The sequence below is a fragment of the Pan troglodytes genome, chromosome X (genome assembly GCF_028858775.2).
Source record: "Pan troglodytes isolate AG18354 chromosome X, NHGRI_mPanTro3-v2.0_pri, whole genome shotgun sequence".
NCBI lineage: Eukaryota > Metazoa > Chordata > Mammalia > Primates > Hominidae > Pan > Pan troglodytes.
In genome coordinates this window covers 110,728,256-110,749,358 of record NC_072421.2, presented here as the reverse complement: position 1 = coordinate 110,749,358, position 21,103 = coordinate 110,728,256, and positions in this window count along the sequence as shown.

The following is a 21,103-nucleotide window of genomic DNA, read 5'->3' as shown; positions in this document are numbered from 1 at the left end:
CTAATTCATTTAAATACTTATTCTCCTTTTGTTTGACATAGTTTAGAATTAGCATTGATTAGGTTTAGAGACCAGTGCCCAGTTGCACTAGACCTCATATTTCACCACAATGAGTTGGTAATAAATGCATATGTGCCCCATGAATAAGCTTCCTCATTCTTTGATAAGTCAAAAATCAGAGATTGTGCCATCTCTGACTCTGCCTGAACTCTGTAGGGAGAAAAGCTAGTTAAAGATGCTTGAGTATCCTGAGGTTAATCTAACATACAAGGTCAAGATAGAGGAAATAACTTACTGCCACATCCATCAAAACCACCACTATAAATATCAGCACCTTCATAAACCTTATTTTCTATGTTGGTGATTTGCTTCTCTAGTTTTCTCTTTTTCCAGTTTAGGATTCCTACCTGTCTTAACTTCAATTTAGGGGTGTGCCTCTAATACTCTACATCCTGCTTACTATTCCTTGATTTCTAACTTCTCTTCCCAATAACCTGGTATTTTGACCCAATTCCTGATCATAATTTTACATTATGATATGATTTTCGTGTTCTTAATTCTGAACTATATGGTGTGATAATAATGTCTCCGTCATAGTGGCTTGATATGGTTTGGATATTTGTTCCACCTAAATCTCATGTTGAAATGTAATCCCTAATGTTGGAGGTGGGGCCTGGTGGCAGATGTTTGGGTCATGGGGGTGTATCCTTCATGGTTTAGTGCTGTCCCCACAATAGTAAGTGAATTCTCATGAGATCTGGTTGTTTAAATGTGTGTGAACCCAGAAATAAGACAGCACACCTACAACTATCTGATCTTCCACAAACCTGACAAAAACAAGCAATGGGGAAAGGATTTCTTATTCAATAAATGGTGCTGGGATAACTGGCTAGCCATATGCAGATTGAAACTGGACCCCTTCCTTGCACCATATACAAAAATTAACTCGAGATAGATTAAAGACTTAAATGTAAAACCCAAAACTATAAAAACACTGGAAGACAACCTAGGCAATACCATTCAGGACATAGGCATGGGCAAAGATTTCATGACAAAGACACCAAAATAATTTGCAACAAAAGCAAAAATTGCCAGATGGGATCTAATTAAACAAAATAGCTCTGCAAAGCAAAAGAAACTATGAAAAGACTAAACAAACAATCTGTATAACAGCAGAAAATCTTTGCAAACTATGCATCCTACAAAGGTCTAATATTCAGCATCTATAAGGAACTTAAACAAATTTACAAAAAAAAAACCTTTAAAAAGTGGGCAAAGGACATGAACAGACACTTTTCAAAAGAAGACATGCATGTGGCCAACAAACATAGAAAAAAATGCTCAACATCACTCATCATTAGAGAAATGCAAATCAAAACCACAATGAGATACCATCTCACACCAGGCAGAATGGCTATTACTAAAAAGTCAAAAAATAGCAGATGCTGGTGAGGTTGTGAAGAAAAAGTGATGCTTTTACACTGTTGGGAGGAGTATAAATTACTTCAGCCATGTGGAAGACAGCGTGGTGATTCCTCAAAGACCTAGAGGCAGAAATACCATTCCACACAGAAATCCCATTATTGGGTATATACCCAAAGGAATATAAATCATTCCATTATAAAGATACATGCACACATGTGTTCATCGCAGCACTATTCACAATAGCAAAGACATGAAATCAACCTAAATGCCCATCAATGATAGACTGGATAAAGAAAATGTGGTGCATATACACATCATAAAAATGATTGAGATCATGTTCTTTGCAGAGACATCGATGGAGCTAAAGGCATTATCCTTAGCAAACTAACGCAGGAACAGAAAACCAAATACAACATGTTCTCACTTATAATGGAGAGCTAACTGATAACACACGGACACACAGAGGGAAACAACACACACTGGGGCCTTTCAGAGGATGGAGGATGGGAGGAGGGAGAGAATCAGGAAAAATTACTAATGGGTGTTAAGCTTAATAGCTGTGTAATAAAATAATCTGTACAACAAACCCTCATGACACAAGTTTACCTATGTAATAAACCTGCACTTGCACCCTTGAACTTAAAAGTTTTTTAAAAGTGTGCAACACCTCTCCCCTTGCTCTCTCTTGCTCCCACTTTCATCATACCTGCTCTTGCTTCGCCTTCCACCATGAGTAAAATCTCCCTGAGGCCTCCCCAGAAGCTGAGCAGATGCTGGTGCCATGTTCCCTGTACAGTCTGCAGAACCATGCGCCAATTACACTGCTTTTCTTTATAAATTATCCAGTCTCAGATATTTCTTTATAGCAACACAACAACAGCCTAATACATGGCTCAATAGAATAATCTTATTTTAAGCAGCTGTTATTTCATCATGATCAATTGAAGCTAACTGATGATTATTAAAGTAAAAAGTACATTCACCCAAGCTTGGTTAGGGGGAGAGTTGGCTCTCTTTAGGGCTGCAAATTCTAAAACCATCTTTAACAAGGGGAAATTGCTGTCTATTAGTAGTCTATTTTATTGCATTTACATAAACACATATTGTTGCAATACGAGAAAATAATATTTGAGTTTGACTGTTTTACTTAGCTAGATAATTGATGAAGTCAGAAGCAAATATTAGGCACAGATAACAAAAGGGAATTGGAAATTCTTCATTGAATAACCTTAAAATGGTTAGAGATTCATCTATCTTTTGAATGGTTATAGACTGTAGCTAGAGTGAATTGATAACATTCTGAATTTCCTTCTAGCCTTCTGGTTATATTACCCTATTTGTTTTGTCAATGGAAACAGTCTTGTGTATATAAATCAGATTGCCAACGCTGTCCACTTTGGTGCAACATAAGCATTGTAATTCATTTCTCATCACAAATGGAAGGTATGCGGAAAGACAAAAATCAATGAAAAAACATTCAAGCAGATCTCCTGCTTACAGCAAGGTAAACAAGCATTATTACAAAGAGCAAAGTGTTTGTACCTCAGAGATTCGTGCAGCAAAACGGCAAGAGTAAGCTTTAAATTTGTATGAAAAACATATAAAGCACTGTATCTTCTACAGATATGAGAAAAATAATATGGTTTTGAAAGTACACTATATAAAATTTCTGAGATAATTATCTGAAAAAGGTGTCAAAGACAACTTTCTGATTATTTTAAACTTAGTTATCTTTTTTGTTTGTTCGTTTTGGTGTTGTCTGTTTCAAAAGATAAGTTTTTGGAAGTGAACTACAATTTTATGCATGCTTATATCTGAAAAGATCAAGGGCAAGTAATTGTGTCACTTTCATCTTTATTTTTCTGTGATATCAAACATACAATTCAATAAATACAATATGCTTGTTGAATAAATAAATGATCGTGCTGCTGTTAAAAAACAAAACTCTAATCATTAGTGAACTTCTGCCATGTCCAAATCTGCCCTAGGCATCCTGAAGAATATTAAAACAATATATGGTGTTTTTATCACCACCAAGAACTTTTCCTATTCAGGAGGATCTTTGTTCAAATGAGAAACTTCTACTTAACCTCCGTATAGCACCAGCTAAATCTGGTTCTCAATGACCCTTAATATGGTTCTCTCAGCCCTCACTCAAGTCACACATTTCCTACTTTTTATTGTCCTCCTTCACTTCATTCTCACCTAACAATTTGTTATCCTGCAGCTATAGAAGCCTACGAAGTTTTACAGTCACTGAAATGGGAAATTTCATTGGGATAAGCACTATCATGATGTCAGGCTTTGTTTCAGAAATGCATTCCTAGAAATCAAGCCTGTTGTACGATATTTCATAGGAACTTTCTTCTTAAATTAGTAGGTCTTAGTGGCATTATTGCTTCTCCAAACAGGCCTTGACAATGTTCCCCCTACTTTTTCATGTGAACCCCAGTTTCTTTGCTTGGTTTCTGCTTCCAGACTTCATGTATCTGTGAGAGACACGAATTTTATGTTTTTCTCACTGCACCTGTGACTCTGACCAGCTGCCCACTTGTCCTATCCTTTGGAACTCTCTTCCAATAATTCCGTACTCTATTTTCTTCTACTTACTCTTCCTCCTCCACAAAAGATACAGGATAGATGGCTGTGAATGAATTGTGTCTGAACGTTGTTTCACTCGATTGAAAGCAAGGGATTGGTCTTTCCAACTCTAAAATCGATCCATAAGTCTGTGATTTTCCTACCATCCCTTCAGTCTCTGTAAGAATTGAAAACTGTCATACTTCTCAAAAAGAAAAAAAAAAACTGCAAAAGGAATGACAAAATGAAGGTTACTAGGGGATGTGAATGGCTGCTCTTTCCATTCTCCTGCTGTATAGCTTCTTATCCTGAGCATAAAAACCATAAAGACAAAGAGAACGATAATTGCACATAAAATGAGAGACATAAAAGCCAGGCTGAATTGTAGCTCCTAGTTCTCTACGACCTTAGTTATGAAACATACACTTGATGTAACTGGGCTTTGTGAGCCAGAAATTGAGACAAATGTCCTGTCAAGGAGTTCGAATATTTGAAATTGTAACTGTCTCTGAAAATTCAATTCCATGAGGAATATAGAACAGGTATTATTTTCTCCATTTGTTGGATGAAAAAATGGATGCCTAGAAAGATTGAATGGAGGAAGCCTAGGAAAAATAAATCCTAGGTTATAAAGCCCACATGTCCTGTCCCCAGACCAATATTTTTTCAACTATATGTTCTGACTCTGCCTCCCCTGAACAGGACCTTGAAACTAGACAGCAAATGAACTCCCAGCCACATCTCTTTTTCAAATATTCATTAAAATCCTTAAATCAAAATGCATAATTATATTATATAAATAATTAAAATTATGCAGGAAAAATCATTACTCTAAAAATTTCAATCAGCAATAATTGTGACTCAGAAAAACTTCATGAAGTGTGATATTGCCACTGAACAAAGATGCATTAATAGTTTATATAAAAAAGGTATAAAAACCACTTAAAAATTGTAGATGGGCAATTTTAATGCAGCAATTTATTACTTCTACTACTTTTGTACAACTTTTGATGAATTGACTTAACTGTGTAGCTTCTAACTTTTTAAAAACCTAGCTTTCTTAGTTCTACCTGATGAAATTTCTTGCACCACGATAAACATCTCTAATCAACTTTATTTTTACATTTGAATAGACACACATCTTGACTGTGAGCAAAGCCAACAGCAAGTGACTGTAATGTCATCCTTAAGAATGATCTTGGTACCTAGAAAGTAGGGTGAGATGTAATATTTTTTAAAAAACAGAAGAGAGTGACCTTGAGCAAAAGCAATGCTAATCCATCCAAAATGTTTAACAGGACTGAACTACTGGGAGTTGAGGGGGACACGAATGGTCAATGAACCCTGCTGATAGTCACTTTTAATTCTTTGAGCATGTAGATGTCTTTTAAAAAGTTTGTCTGTGGTGTTCCAGCCATACAATTATGTTCAGCCTCCCGTGAGAAAGTCACAGATGTCTCCAAGGCAGCTGTGGCTGGAATCTAGAGTGTTATCTATAGCAGTAGCACAAGAAAAAGCTGACTAAGTGGAGCACAAGTCTGTAAGCTTGGCCTTATCAGCATCTTGTGCTTACATATAGCGTTCTATAGTAATCATTATGTTAGTAAAAAAGAAAAAAAAAAAGAGAAAGCAATTATTTATCCTTTTGTATTACTCTTCAGACTGCAAATGGTAGATGAGAAAATGTTGAGAGAAAAATTAGTAAGAGTGACTATTAATTACTCTTTCAAGAAACTTATTGCTGAAAGGAAAGAAAATAAGTGGGCAATACCTCAAGAGATAAGTAGAGTTAAAGTAATATCAGGAGAATTGGGGTGGGAAAGACATAAGCATGTTTGCAGGCTACTAGTAAAAAGAGATATCAGAGGAAGAGAAGCTATAAGTACAAAAGAGAGAAAAAAATGAATGACATCTGACTTTACACTTATTTTATCCTTCCAAACCTGTTCTTCTTTCCTCACATCACTCTCAAGCTATTGTCTTTCCCATCTCATAAAATATCACCTCTCCAGTTGCTCAAGTCAAAAAATCTAGAAGACATGCAATTCATTAAAAAGTCCTGTCACTCCATCTCCAAGTAAAATCCAAAACCAATCACTTTATATAGTAATTCACTCTCATCCAGGCTACCTACATCTCAGACCTAGACGGGAAAAACCTTCTAATTTTTCTACCTGTTTTTACTTTTGCACTCTCCCATAATTCATTTTCCATGTAGGAACTAAAAGTGTCTTTAAAATATATTATAACTCAAATGCCTTTCTAAAGTATTACAATAAAATCCATATTCTATATTCTACAGGGCCCTATCTGATATGGTCTCTATTGACCTCTCAACTTCACCTTACATCACTCTTCCAAGTGCTCACTAGACTTGAATGCACTGGTCTTCTTTCTGTTCCTCTAATGTCAACCTCATTTCTACCCTGATCGGTGCATTTGTAATTCTCTCAGCCCTTTATATACTTGCCTCCTTGGGTCTCAGCTCAAATGTTATCTCCTCAGACAGACCTTTTGAGACCAGCATATCTAAAATAGGTTATCAGCACCATATCATGTTCTTGTATATCTCCTTATTTTATGTCCTTCATGATACCTCCCAGATCTGAAATTATATTGTATATTCATTTGTTTTCTAATTCATTGTCTTTTTCCTTCCGTTAGAAGGCAAGTTCTATGAGAAATACATCTTTGTCTTGTTTGCCACTGTGTTCTCAGCAACTAGAACAATGTCTGAAGAATACATCTATTAAATGAATCAGTGAATGAATAAGTAAATAAAACAAGGTATTTGGGAAAATCAAGAATATATCATCAATAGACTAAGAAGAAAAATATCTTGCCATCTGACACAGAAGAAATGGAAGTTAGGATGGCCACATATAGGTTTGGAGTTAGGAGGGCGATGCAGGTATTACTTGAAGACAAGCCAGTCATCAGCTGAGGACAAGTGGGGCACCTTGTCATTGCTTTCTGTACAGCAACATATAATCTGTTGACAACATTTCCCTAATGTGTATTCCCTGGCATAGCTAATATTGCCAGCAATTCCAGCTCCAGATTCTCTTATATCAGTTTTTCCTCACCAATTAATCACTCTCTGTCTCTGATATCTGCTATGTGCTTTAAGTTTGAAGAACATTTGCCTTAATGAAGGTGAAAACAAGAGCTGGCATAACAGAGATCCCTTCTCTGTTAACTGCTAACATCATATCATCTGCCCTGTGAAGTGCCTTGCCCTTTTTATCTTACATCTATGAACATAGGTGAAACAGCTGCTTTTCTTGTGTTTGCCACTTTAAGCTTGAGCTTATTCTAGACTTTAATCCTCATGGAAAATCCATGCATTCATTGAACCCATCCTTGATTATGTGTTATCACCAACAACCTCACGCCATCTGTTTCTCTCATGTTCTGTTAATCTAAGCTCAACCATTATTTTCTCTCCTTCTTCCTCTTGTATTTGCATAATTTACAATTTTCAGAATTTGTTATTCCTTTTGAGCCATCATATTTTCAAAGTTTCTGAACATGAGATCATACCTGTATCTTCTCTAACCTTTCTGAAAAGCACTTTCATGGAGTGTAAGGCAGTATCTGAACATGACCTACGTCTCTTTTACTTGTTAATTTGGTCCTTTTACCCGGTTTCTATATATGATTTACACAATATTAGAGTCCAGGTGTCCAAGCTCCTAGTCCATTATTATCATCACTCTAATGCACAAGGCAAAGCAGAGTAATGGTTGTTTGAGCACCCTCTGGACTTTCAATCAATGTAGGTCCTGGAAGCAAACTGGTGACTATATTGCCACATTATAGGCTTTCTTGGCTGAAAAAAGGAAAAATATACATATATATATATATGAATAAATAGATAGACTTAATTGTTTTTGATGGCTACAAGGCATTCCATAGTATGTATTACCAGATAAATAAATGTATAGATGGGTAGATATATTAATTGGTTGATTGATAGATAGATGTAATATATCTAGATAGACTAGGTAGATAGATAGAGCTCACATCTAAAGGGTTCCATGACCACCCATGAGGTCGTGATTTACTAGAAGGACTTCACACAGCTCCATATAAAGCTATACTCATGGCTAAGATTTACTACAGCAAAGGATACAGTGTAAGAACATCAAGAAAAAGATATCCATAGGCAAAAGGTAGAGAAGTTAAAAACAAACTTTCTTATCTTCCCTCTGTTAGGATTGCATGGATGCTTTTTTTCTCTCCAGCTGTGAACTTCAGGGATAACTGGGAGGTATCCTTGACCAGGAAAGGTCACTTGAGTCTTATAATTCAAAGTTCTTAAAGGAAGCTATTCATGTAGGCACATACCTTCCATGTGGCCAGGCATAAACTGAATCCCAAACAGGCACCAAGTGCACTTTCTAAATCTTCATGTTTATTTTAAACATACTGACAACCTAGTTCATCTTGATCTACTGATTCAGGAGTATAGAATAACATCATTACCTAGTAATTTGGTGAATACAGTTGACCCTTAAACAATACAGGGATTTGGGTACCAACCCCAATACAATCAAAAACCTGTGTATAACTTTTGGCTCCCTAAAAACTGAACTACTAATAGCCCACTGTTGACCAGAAACCTTCCCAATAATAAAAGCAGTTGATTAACATATATTTTATGTTATATTTATTATATACTGTATATTCTTACAATAAAGTAAGCTACATAAAAGAAAATATTATTTATAAAATCATAAGGAAGAGAAAATATATTGACTATTCATCAAGTGGAAGTGGATTATCATAAAGGACTTCAGCCTCTTCATCATCTTCATGTTGAATAAGCTGAGGTGGAGGAGGAGAGAAGGGGCTAATCTTGCTGTCTCAGGAGTGGCAGAGATGGAAGAGATGGAGGAGGTGGAAGGAGAGGCAAGAAAGACAGGCACACTTGGTGTAACTTTTATTTTAAAAATTTGCATATAAGTGGTCCTGCCCAGTTGAAACCCATGTTGTTCAAGGGTCAACTGTATTTCAGTTTAGTTAAGTCATTGCCATGGTTACAGAAATCAGAGATAAGTAAGAATTGAATAAAACAGACTTTTGAGTTAATTTATATATTAGAGTTATACATATATATGCTTGGAAATAATATATAATATATAATTTAATAAATATATAATACATAGATATAGTATACATAGCTATACTATATCTAGCTAAAATATAATAAAATGTATGTGGTATTATAAATTATATATGTGTAATTTCCAAACACTGAGCTCTATGTACTTCATATGTTTTATATTATTTAATCCTCACAACAATCTTGTGAAATGGCTTTGATCATTCCTACTTTACAGATGACGGAACTGGGGGCACAGATAGGATAAGTAACCAAGTCATACATCTACTACATTTTAGAGCTGAAATGCATACTCATGTTTTTCTTGCTATACCACATTTCAAGGCCAGCTGAGCCTGGAGTAGGAAAATCAGGACAGCTCAAGTTGAAATAATAGCATTCAGAAGTCTCTTTGCATCCAACATCCTTGTAGAGCCTCATGAGGGCCCCTGAAGCTCAGTTGGTGTTGGGTAGAATGCCACTCTGAGTCACCTATGTAGGCTTAAGTTTGCTTTTCCAGCAGGCACTTAGTGTATCCTTAATCGTTTATTTAATTGGGTTACCCTAGAAAAGACTTTAAGGTGACACAATTTGTGATGGCTAATATTGTCAACTTGATTGAATTGAAGGATGCAAAGTATTGTTCCTGGGTGTGTCTATGAGGGTGTTGCCAAAGGAGATTAACATTTGAGTCAGTGGAATGGGAGAGGCAGACCCACTCTCAATCTGGGTGGGCACTATCTAATCAGCTGCCAGTGTGGCTAGGATAAAAGCAGGCAGAGGAACATGGAAGGACTAGACTGGCTGTCTTCCAGCCTTCATCTTTGATATGGTTTGGCTGTGTGACCACCCAAATCTTATCTTGAATTGGACCTCCCACAATTCCCACGTGTCATAGAAGGAGCCCGGTGGGAGGTGATTGAATTACAGGGGCAGGTATTTCCTACATTGTTCTCATAATAGTGTATGAGTCTCATGAAATCTGATGGTTTTAAAAACAGGAGTTTCCCTGCACAAGCTCTCTCTTTGCCTGCTGCCATCCATGTAAGATGTGACTTGCTCCTCCTTGCCTTCTGCCATAATTGTGAGGCCTCCCCAGCCATGTGGAACTGTAAATCCATTAAACCTCTTTCTTTAGTAAATTGCCCAGTCTCAGGTATGTCTTTGTCAGCAGCGTGAAAACAGGCTAATACAATCTTTCTCCTGTGCTGGATGTCTCCTGCCCTCAAACATCGGACTCCATATTCTTCAGCTTTTGGACTCTTGAACCTACACCAGTGATTTGCCGGGGACTCTAGGGCCTTCAGCCACAGACTGAAGGCTGCATTGTCGGATTTCCTTTTTTTTTTTTTTTTTTTGAGAAGGAGTCTCACTTTGTCACCCGGGCTGGCTGGCATGCAATGGTATCTCAGCTCACTGCAACCTCTGCCTCCCGAGTTCAAGCATTTCTCCTGCCTCAACCTCCCAACTAGTTGGGATTACAGGCGTGCACCACCATGCCCATCTAATTTTTATATTTTTAGCAGAGACGGGGTTTCAACATGTTAACTGGGCTGGTCTCGAACTCCTGACTTCAAGTGATCTGCCCGCCTTGGCCTCCCAAAGTGCTGGGATTACAGGCATGAGACACCATGCCTGACCCCTATTTTTGAGGTTTTGAGACTCAGACTGCCTTCCTTGTTCCTCAGCTTGCAGACAGCGTACTGTGGGACTTCATCTCGTGATCGTGTGAGTCAATACTCCTTAATAAACTTCCTTTCATATATACATCTTTCCTATTAGTCCTGTCCCTTTAGAGAACCCTGACTAATATGCCATTTTTTTAGAGCTGTAGAATTCCCACTAGAGTTCAACACTCTACAAGGAACTTTCTAAAACTGCCTTTAAACTATGAAGCAAGAACTGGAGTGAAGGAAGAAGAGAGAGCTAACTAAAGAAGGGTTTATTTGCTCATGTAAAAAGGCAAAACTGGGTTATATACTAAATTTGCCCTTGCCTGTTTAGAGCATGTTATTCCCAGGCCTTTGATTTTATGGTAGAAGTTAGCTAGCTGCAGCCTGGGCCAAATCTCACTGCAGCGTTTTTGTAAATAAAGTTTAACTGGAACACAACCACATCCATTTGTTTATGTATTGTCTATGGCTGCTTCCATGCCACAACAGGAGACTTGAGTAGTGGGGACATGGGCTGTATGTCTTGAGAATATTAATGTTTTAATATTAGCTATTTGGACTTTTACAGAAAAAGGTTGCTGGGGAGCCACGCAGGATGGCTGACTAGATGCAGCCAGGTGGAACAGCTGCCACTGAGTGACAAGGATGATTGGTGCACTCCTAACAGATCTTCAGAAAGAAGGCACTGAGTGTGGACAGAGGGAAGAACACAGAAGCTTGGCTGAAGGAGGAGGAAGCTGGGAATGCTGTATGGGGCTACCATGCATTGGGACTTGTTCCTGGCCCCCGACGACTCTGGAGGAATGGGTGAGTTGAACTGGTGAGGAGCAATCCACTCTCACAAAAGGCCTCTGGCATCTCAGCAGGAGGAGACCCCTCAACCACCATAGACAATTGAGTTGTTTAAACTATGCATGCTCATCCATGTGTCTACTACTCTCACTCAGATTTTACCATTGGACACTTCCTCAGGGAAGTCCCATCCTCCCCACCCTTTATGTTACCTGTTCTTATACCGTGATGACACCAGTGCTACTTTATCTTCACAGAATTGGTGCAGGTTTGTCAAGGCCAAAGCCAACCAAGTCAGCTGTAAGAATTAAGTGGTCTACATATTGATTCTGCTGGAGTCTCTGCCCACTGTTATCTTCATAAAATGCAGTATCCCTTTGCATCCTCTAGGTAAATATGTTTCATATTGCTAACTTTGTTGGTCTATCTTGGTCATTTTCACAGCCATGGGCAATTGTTTCTTGTTCAGCAGAGTTCTTTGCAACCATTTCAGATGGTTCCCTTTCCTTAGGATACCATTTTAGGAGGGCTCAGAACCTCTACACCTAAAGTCACTGCTTCTGGCCACTTCGGGAATTTGCGAATTAAAGCTTTAGCTCCAGAAATCAATAAGATCAGGAAAGTTATTTAATTTTAGAATCTTTCTAAAACCATACGAGAAAATATGTACACTAAAACCAGTTTCCAATATTGATAACTTTTAAAATTCAGCCAAATTATCACTCATCTAAATTATAAGCCAATAAAAGTAGTACAGAAATCATAACCAGAAATAGTCTCATAATGTAATTCTTCCATGTGTTTAATTCTAGAAAATCACTAGATTTTCTAGATTGTATCTACACCTTTGTTTTTAAGACTTTATGAAAGGGGGCTCAATGGGATACCAAAATAAAGAATCTGGGGAGGCTGAGGTGGGTGAATCACAAGGTCAGGAGTTCGAGACCAGCCTGGCCAACATAGTGAAACCCCGTCTCTACTAAAAATACAAAAAATTAGCCGGGGGTGGTGGTGGGCACCTGTAACCCCCGCTATTCAGGAGGCTGAGGCAGGAGAATCTCTTGAACCTGGGAGGCAGCGGTTGCGGAGAGCCGAGATTGCGCCGAGCTGAGATTGCGCCATTGCACTCCAGCCTGGGAAACAGAGTGAGACTCCATCTCAAAAAAAAAAAAAAAAAAAGAGAGAGAATCTGAAATCTAATTCAATTGGTCTACTTTACATTAAAAGAAGGCTTCAAAAGGCTTCTCCCAGCATTCTCCCAGCATTTTGATATTCTTAAATTGCTTCTTCTATAATAAAAGGAAACGAAGTTAGCTAGGGTTGGTGTCTTTTCTAATTAATTCTAATTTTCTTTGCGGTAGCGGCAGTCAGCATTGTTATTGTTTCTCTCTACAAGTGATAAAGTTAATTCCTATCCTCAACCACTAACCTACAGAAGTCCCAGAAATCAAGAAACAGTCAACTGTCATTCTGCCTGTATTCAGCTAAAGCATCCCTGGAGAAGCCTTGTAGATAGATACCAGGAACCAAATACATCTTGAGACTGAGCTTATATATAACTAGATAAATTCCATCCAACAATTGGCCACTGAAAACTACCCACTACTAATTGAGTACTGGAAGCAATCCAAACAACTACTACCATATTGGCCAGTTTGATGCAAAGTACCTTTCCTTTATACTTCAAACCAGTTTCGGAAAATAGCTTATAGCTCTTTGGGCAAAATACTGATCGTCTGATTTTCAGAATCTGAGTTGTTATGTGACTACTTGCCCATTGTTCTCTGCTTACAGCAACAAAAGCCCCTTTATTAGCAGCAGTAACCATGAATACTTTCCATTTACTTAATTTAGCATATATGGACACACAACCATTGTCTGGGAGTGACTATATTAAAGTAATGTGCAAACCAGTGTCTTGTCCTAACATACCCAGAAGATCTGCTTTCTGCCATTTTCTATCAAACCAAATGCAAAAATGAACACGAATTTGAGTCAATTCTATTTCCATAGCAACCTAGAAAAACACAAGCCATATAAAATCATAATGTCAAGATAAGGAAAACATATACAGGACTTGAGAAAGCAAATATTAATTCTGAAAATGACTAAAAGAAAACTATAGCCACATATATTTTGTTTGTCTTTGTTGCTTTAAAATCTTAAAAATGCAACCCAGAAACTTATTTTTATGTTCAAGTTAATAAAAGACAAACCAATTTTAAATATTTTTACTGATAATCTATATGATGGTATTTAAACAATAAAAATTGTAACTTTGAAAAGTTTATAGAGAAAACAGATAAAATGTTTAGCCTAGGCTTGATATTTTACTATTAAGTTTATGCCTAGTTAATGCAAATGATAGATTTCAAGAATCTTATATTTTAATAACTATAATGAATACATCGTAAATTCATGAACTCCCATAAATTCTTATACACTAAATGTGTGACTCTGACAGGTATAATGAGTAAGTATTTTAGTTATGTGTTTTTGTGTATGTACATGCATATGCACATGTGTACATGTATAGAAAGATGTGTGGCTGGGCCAGATCAAAAGAAGACAAGGTCTCCACTTTCAAAAAAGAAATATTTTTTGAGTGAAAATGTGCCCACATGAAAGAGTCAGTGATACATATCTGAGTACCATACTAGTGATATAGAAATCCATGTGTACTAGGGTCAAGTGAATCCTGAGGGACAGGTAAGACCTGCATAAGAAGAGAGGCAGACATAAGCACTGTATGTTCAGTGGACAATAATATCTCTGGACTAGTGATTTCCTAACTTGCAAAGAATCAAATGGAACTAAAACCAAAAGACAGGTGTGTACTCATTTTAAAATGTTAAATTGAAAAGATGAACAGATTTGTTTCACAGACACTTCTCATAGCGGTAAGGGTCCTTTGAGGCACCACCATCAACAAAAGCAATATTTTTCATTGTTTTTCTCTTTTTAAGGGTGTCTAATTCAAGCCCTGACATTTTGATGCTTCACCTAGTGAGAAAAGTGCTTCAACTCACATCACAAAATGCTGGCCTTAGAGGACACAGCTGGTATCTGTGACTTAATTCTTGAGAGTAATTATGAGCTGAATCTTAAAATTAATTTTAATGGCAAAGTTCTGACACCAAATTAAAAAATTGGAAATTTAGCAAAAACTTTTCATTACATTTAATCATAATTTGGGAGCTATGCTAAGATTATGAATAATTCACTTAGCACACTGCACTTTCTTTATCCAGGATTTAAGAAATAAGTTACAATGTACAGAGCTGGTCTCAAAAGTAGGTCTACCTTAGTGTAATCTCTGGATTTACTCCATACATGGTTTTAATAGATGCCATAGATGTCACAATTTAGAGAAGCAAGTCTAATTATTTTATTAAAATATATTAGATTTATACTTACAATGTAGAAAGTTGCAAAAGCCATTACTCTTATACTAACAATGAGAATAATCCAAGTACACTGTGAAATCATAAATTTAAAAATTCATCAGTAAGCTGAGGGCACAAGTGGAACTAAAGTGAATAATTTCTGGAACGTGACAAGTACTTTCAAGGAAAGAAGAAAAACAGATGTTAACTTTGTTAACTAATATATAACTATTTTTATCCTTAACAGTCAGGAGGAGGCAGAATGAGACATAAACTATGGAAAGAAGAAACCAAAAAGGATTTTTAAAAAACTTCTGAATATCGGAAAATAGCCAAGATGGCCGAATAGGAACAGCTCCGGTCTGCAGCTCCCAGCGTGATTGACGCAGAAGACAGGTGATTTCTGCATTTCCGACTGAGGTACCTGGTTCATCTCATTGGGACTGGTTGGACAGTGGGTACAGCCCACGGAGGGCGAGCCAAAGCAGGGTGGGGTGTCGCCTCACCTGGGTAGCATGAGGGGTTGGGGTATTTCCTTTTCCTAGCCAAAGGAAGCCGTGACAGACTATACGTGGAAAAATGGGACAGTCCCGCCTAAATACTGTGCTGTTCCAATGGTCTTAGCAAATGGCACTCCAGGAGATTATATCCCGCACCTGGCTCGGAGGATCCCACGCCCATGGAGCCTTGCTCACTGCTAGCGTAGCAGTCTGAGATCAACCTGCAAGGCAGCAGCCTGGCAGGGGAAGGGGCATCTGCCATTGCTGAGGCTTGAGCAGGTAAACAAAGCAGCCGGAGAAGCTCAAACTGGGTGGCGCCCACCACAGCTCAGCAAGGCCTGTTGCCTCTGCTGACTCCACCTTTGGGGGCAGAGCATAGCTGAACAAAAGGCAACAAAAACTTCTGCAGTCTTAAATGTCCCTGTCTGACAGCTCTGAAGAGAGCAGTGGTTCTCCCAGTGTGGCGTTTGAGCTCTGAGAACAGACAGACTGCCTTCTCAAGTGGGTCCCTGACCCCCATGTAGCCTGACTGGGAGACACCTCCCAGTATGGGCCGACTGACCCCTCATACAGACAGGTGCCCCTCTGGGATGAAGCTTCCAGAGGAAGGATCAGGCAACAATATTTGCTGTTATGCAATATTTGCTGTTCTGCAGCCTCTGCTGGTGATACCCAGGCAAACAGGATCTGGAGTGGACTTCCAGCAAACTCCAACAGACCTGCAGCTGAGGGACCTGACTGTTAGAAGGAAAACTAACAAACAGAAAGGGATAGCATCAATATCAACAAAAAGGACATCCACACCAAAACCCCATCTGTAGGTCACCAACATCAAAGACCAAAGGTAGATAAAACCACAAAGATGGGGAGAAACCAGAGCAGAAAAGCTGAAAATTCTAACAACCAGAGCACCTCTTCTCCTCCAAAGGATCACAGCTCCTCACCAGCAATGAAACAAAGTTGGACGGACAATGACTTTGACGAGTTGACAGAAGTAGGCTTCAGAAGGTCGATAATGACAAACTTCTCTGAGCTAAAGGAGGATGTTCAAACCCTTCGCAAGGAAGCTGAAAACCTTGAAAAAAGATTAGACAAATGGTTAAATAGAATAAACGGTGTAGAGAAGACATTAAATGACCTGTTGAAGCTGAAAACCATGGCACAAGAACTACGTGATGCATGCACAAGCTTCAGTAGCTAAATCAATCAAGTGGAAGAAAGGGTGTCAGTGATTGAAGATCAAATTAATGAAATAAAGCGAGAAGACAAGATTAGAGAAAAAAGAGAAAAAAGAAATGAATAAAGCCTCCAAGAAATACGAGACTATGTGAAAAGACCAAATCTACATTTGATTGGTGTACCTGAAAGTGATGCGGAGAATGGAACCAAGTTGGAAAACACTCTGCAGAATATTATCCAGGAGAACTTCCCCAAGCTAGCAAGGCAGGCCAACATTCAAATTCAGGAAATACAGAGAACATCACAAAGATAGTCCTCAAAAAGAGCAACCCAAGACACATAATTGTCAGATTCACCAAGGTTGAAATGAAGGAAAAAATATTAAGGGCAGCCAGAGAGAAAGGCCGGGTTACCCACAAAGGGAAGCCCATCAGACTAACAGTGGATCTCTCAGCAGAAACTCTACAGGCCGGATGAGAGTGGGGGCCAATATTCAACATTCTTAAAGAAAAGAATTTTCAACCCAGAATTTCCTATCCAGCCAAACTAAGCTTCATAAGTGAAGGAGAAATAAAATCCTTTACAGACAAGCAAATGCTGAGAGATTTTGTCACCACCAGGCCTGCCTTACAAGGGCTCCTGAAGGAAGCACTAAACATGGAAAGGAACAACTGATACCAGCCGCTGCAAAAACATGCCAAATTGTAAAGAACATCGATGCTAGGAAGAAACTGCATCAACTAACGGGCAAAATAACCAGTAAACATCATAATGACAGGATCAAATTCACACATAACAATATTAACCTTAAAAGTAAATGGGCGAAATGCCCCAATTAGAAGACACAGACTGGCAAACTGGATAAAGAGTCAAGACCCATCAGTGTGTTGTGTTCAGGAGACCCATCTCATATGCAGAGACACACATAGGCTCAAAATAAAGGGAGGGAGGAAGATCTACCAAGCAAAGAGAAAGCAAAAAAAAAGCAGGGGTTGTAATCCTAGTTTCTGATAAGACAGACTTTAAACCAACAAAGATCAAAAGAGACAAAGAAGGCCATTACATAATGGTAAAGGGATCAATTCAACAAGAAGAGCTAACTATCCTAAATATATATGCACCAAATACAGGAACACCGAGATTGAAAAAGCAAGTCTTTAGAGACCTACAAAGAGACGTAGACTCCCACACAATAATAATGGGAGATTTTAACACCCCACTGTCAATATTAGACAGACCAATGAGACAGAAGGTTAACAAGGATATCCAGGACTTGAACTCAGCTCTACACCAAGCAGACCTAATGGACACCTACGGAACTCTCCACCCCAAATCAACAGAATATACACTCTTCTCAGCACCACATCGCACTTATTCCAAAATTGACCACATAGTTGGAAGTAAAGCACTCCTCAGCAAATGTAAAAGAACAGAAATCACAACAAACTGTCTCTCAGACCACAGTGCAATCAAATTAGAACTCAGGATTAAGAAACTCACTCAAAACCACACAACTACATGGAAATTGCACAACCTGCTCCTGAATGACTACTGGTTAAATAACAAAATGAAGGCAGAAATAAAGATTTTCTTTGAAACCAATGAGAACAAAGACACAACCTACCAGAATCTCTGGGACACATTTAAAGCAGTGTGTAGAGGGAAATTTACAGCACTAAGTGCCCACAAGAGAAAGCAGGAAAGATCTAAAATTGACACCCTAACATCACAATTAAAAGAACTAGAGAAGCAAGAGTAAACACATTCAAAATCTAACAGAAGGCAAGAAATAACTAAAATCAGAGGATAACTGAAGGAGATAGAAACACAAAAAAACCTTCAAAAAAATCAGTGAATCCAGGAGCGGGCTTTTTGAAAAGATCAACAAAATTGATAGACCGCTAGCAAGACTAATAAAGAAGAAAAGAGAGAAGAATCAGATAGACACAATAAAAAAAGATAAAGGGGATATCACCACCGATCCCACAGAAATACAAACTACCATCAGAGAATACTATAAACAACTCTATGCAAAAAAACCTGGAAAATCTAGAAGAAATAGATGAATTCCTGGACACATACACCCTCCCAAGACTAAACCAGGAAGAAGTGGAATCTCTGAATAGACCGATAACAGGCTCTGAAATTGAGGCAATAATCAGTAGCCTACCAACCAAAAAAGTCCAGGACCAGACGGATTCACAGCAGAATTCTACCAGAGGTACAAAGAGGAGTTGGTACCATTCCTTCTGAAACTATTCCAATCAATAGAAAAAGAGGGAATCCTCCCTAACTCATTTTATGAGGCCAGCATCATCCTAATATCAAAGCCTGGAAGAGACACACACAAAAAAAATTTAGACCAATATCCCTGATGAACATCGATGTGAAAATCCTCAGTAAAATACTGGGAAACCGAATTCAGCAGCACATCAAAAACCTTATCCACAACGACTGAGTTGGCTTCATCCCTGGGATGCAAGGCTGGTTCAACATATGCAAATCAATAAATGTAATCCATCACATAAACAGAACCAAAGACAAAAACCACATGATTATCTCAATAGATGCAGATCAGGCCTTTGACAAAATTCAACAGCCCTTCATGCTAAAAACTCTCAATAAATTAGGTATTGATGGAACGTATCTCAAAATAATAAGAGCTATTTATGACAAACCCACAGCCAATATCATACTGAATGGGCAAAAACTGGAAGCATTCCCTTTGAAAACGGGCACAAGACAGAGATGCCCTCTCTCACCACTCCTATTCAACATAGCGTTGGAAGTTCTGGCCAATGCAATCAGGCAGGAGAAAGAAATAAAGGGTATACAATTAGGAAAAGAGGAAGTCAAAATGTCCATGTTTGCAGATGACATGATTAAATATCCAGAAAACCCCATCATCTCAGCCCAAAATCTCCTTAAGCTGATAAGCAACTTCAGCAAAGTCTCAGGATACAAAATCAATGTGCAAAAATCACAAGCATTCCTATACACCAATAACAGACAAACACAGAGCCAAATCATGAGTGAACTCCCATTCACAATTGCTACAAAGATAATAAAATACCTAGGAATCCAACTTACAAGGGATGTGAAGGACCTCTTCAAGGAGAACTACAAACCACTTCTCAATGAAATAAAGGAGGAAACAAACAAATGGAAGAACACTCCATGCTCACGGATTGGAAAAATCAATATCGTGAAAATGGCCATACTGCCCAAGGTAATTTATAGATTGCATTGCCAAGTCAATCCTAAGCAAAAAGAACAAAGCTGCAGGTGTCATGCTACCTGACTTCAAACTATACTACAAGGCTACAGTAGCCAAAACAGCATGGTACTTGTACCAAAACAGATATATAGACCAATGGAACAGAACAGAGGCCTCAGAAATAACACCACACATCTACAACCATATGATCTTTGACAAACCTGAGAAAAACAAGAAATGGGGAAAGGATTCCCTATTTAATAAATGATGCTGGGAAAACTGGCTAGCCATATGTAGAAAGCTGAAACTGGATCCCTTCCTTACACCTTATACAAAAATTAATTCAAGATGGATTAAAGACTTAAATGTTAGACCAAAAACCATAAAAACCCTAGAAGAAAACCTAGGCAATACCATTCAGGACATAGGCATGGGCAAGGATTTCATGACTAGAACACCAAAAGCAATGACAACAAAAGCCAAAATTGATAAATGGGATCTAATTAAACTAATGAACTTATGCACAGCCGAGGAAACTACCATCAGAGTGAACAGGCAACCTACAGAATGGGAGAACATTTTTGCAATCTACACATTTGACAAAGGGCTAATATCCAGAATCTACAAAGAACTTAAACAGATTTACAAGAAAAACACAAACAACCCCATCAACAAGTGGGCAAAGGATATGAACAGACGTTTCTCAAAAGAAGACATTTATGCAGCCAACAGACAAATGAAAAAATGCTCATCATCACTGGTCATCAGAGAAATGCAAATCAAAACCACAATGAGATACCATCTCACACCAGTTAGAATGGCGATCATTAAAAAGTCAGGAAACAACAAATGCTGGAGAGGATGTGGAGAAATAGGAATGCTTTTACACTGTCGGTGGGACTGTAAACTAGTTCAACCATTGTGGAAGACAGTGTGGCGATTCCTCAAGGATCTAGAACTAGAAATACCATTTGACCCAGCCATCCCATTACTGGGTATATACCCAAAGGGTTATAAATCATGCTGCTATAAAGACACATGCATACGTATGTTTATTGTGGCACTATTCACAATAGCAAAGACTTGGAACCAACCCAAATGTCCATCAATGATAGACTATATTAAGAAACTGTGGCACATATACACCATGGAATACTATGCAGCCATATAAAAGGATGAGTTCATGTCCTTTGCAGGGACATAGATGAAGCTAGAAACCATCATTCTCAGCAAAGTATCAAAAG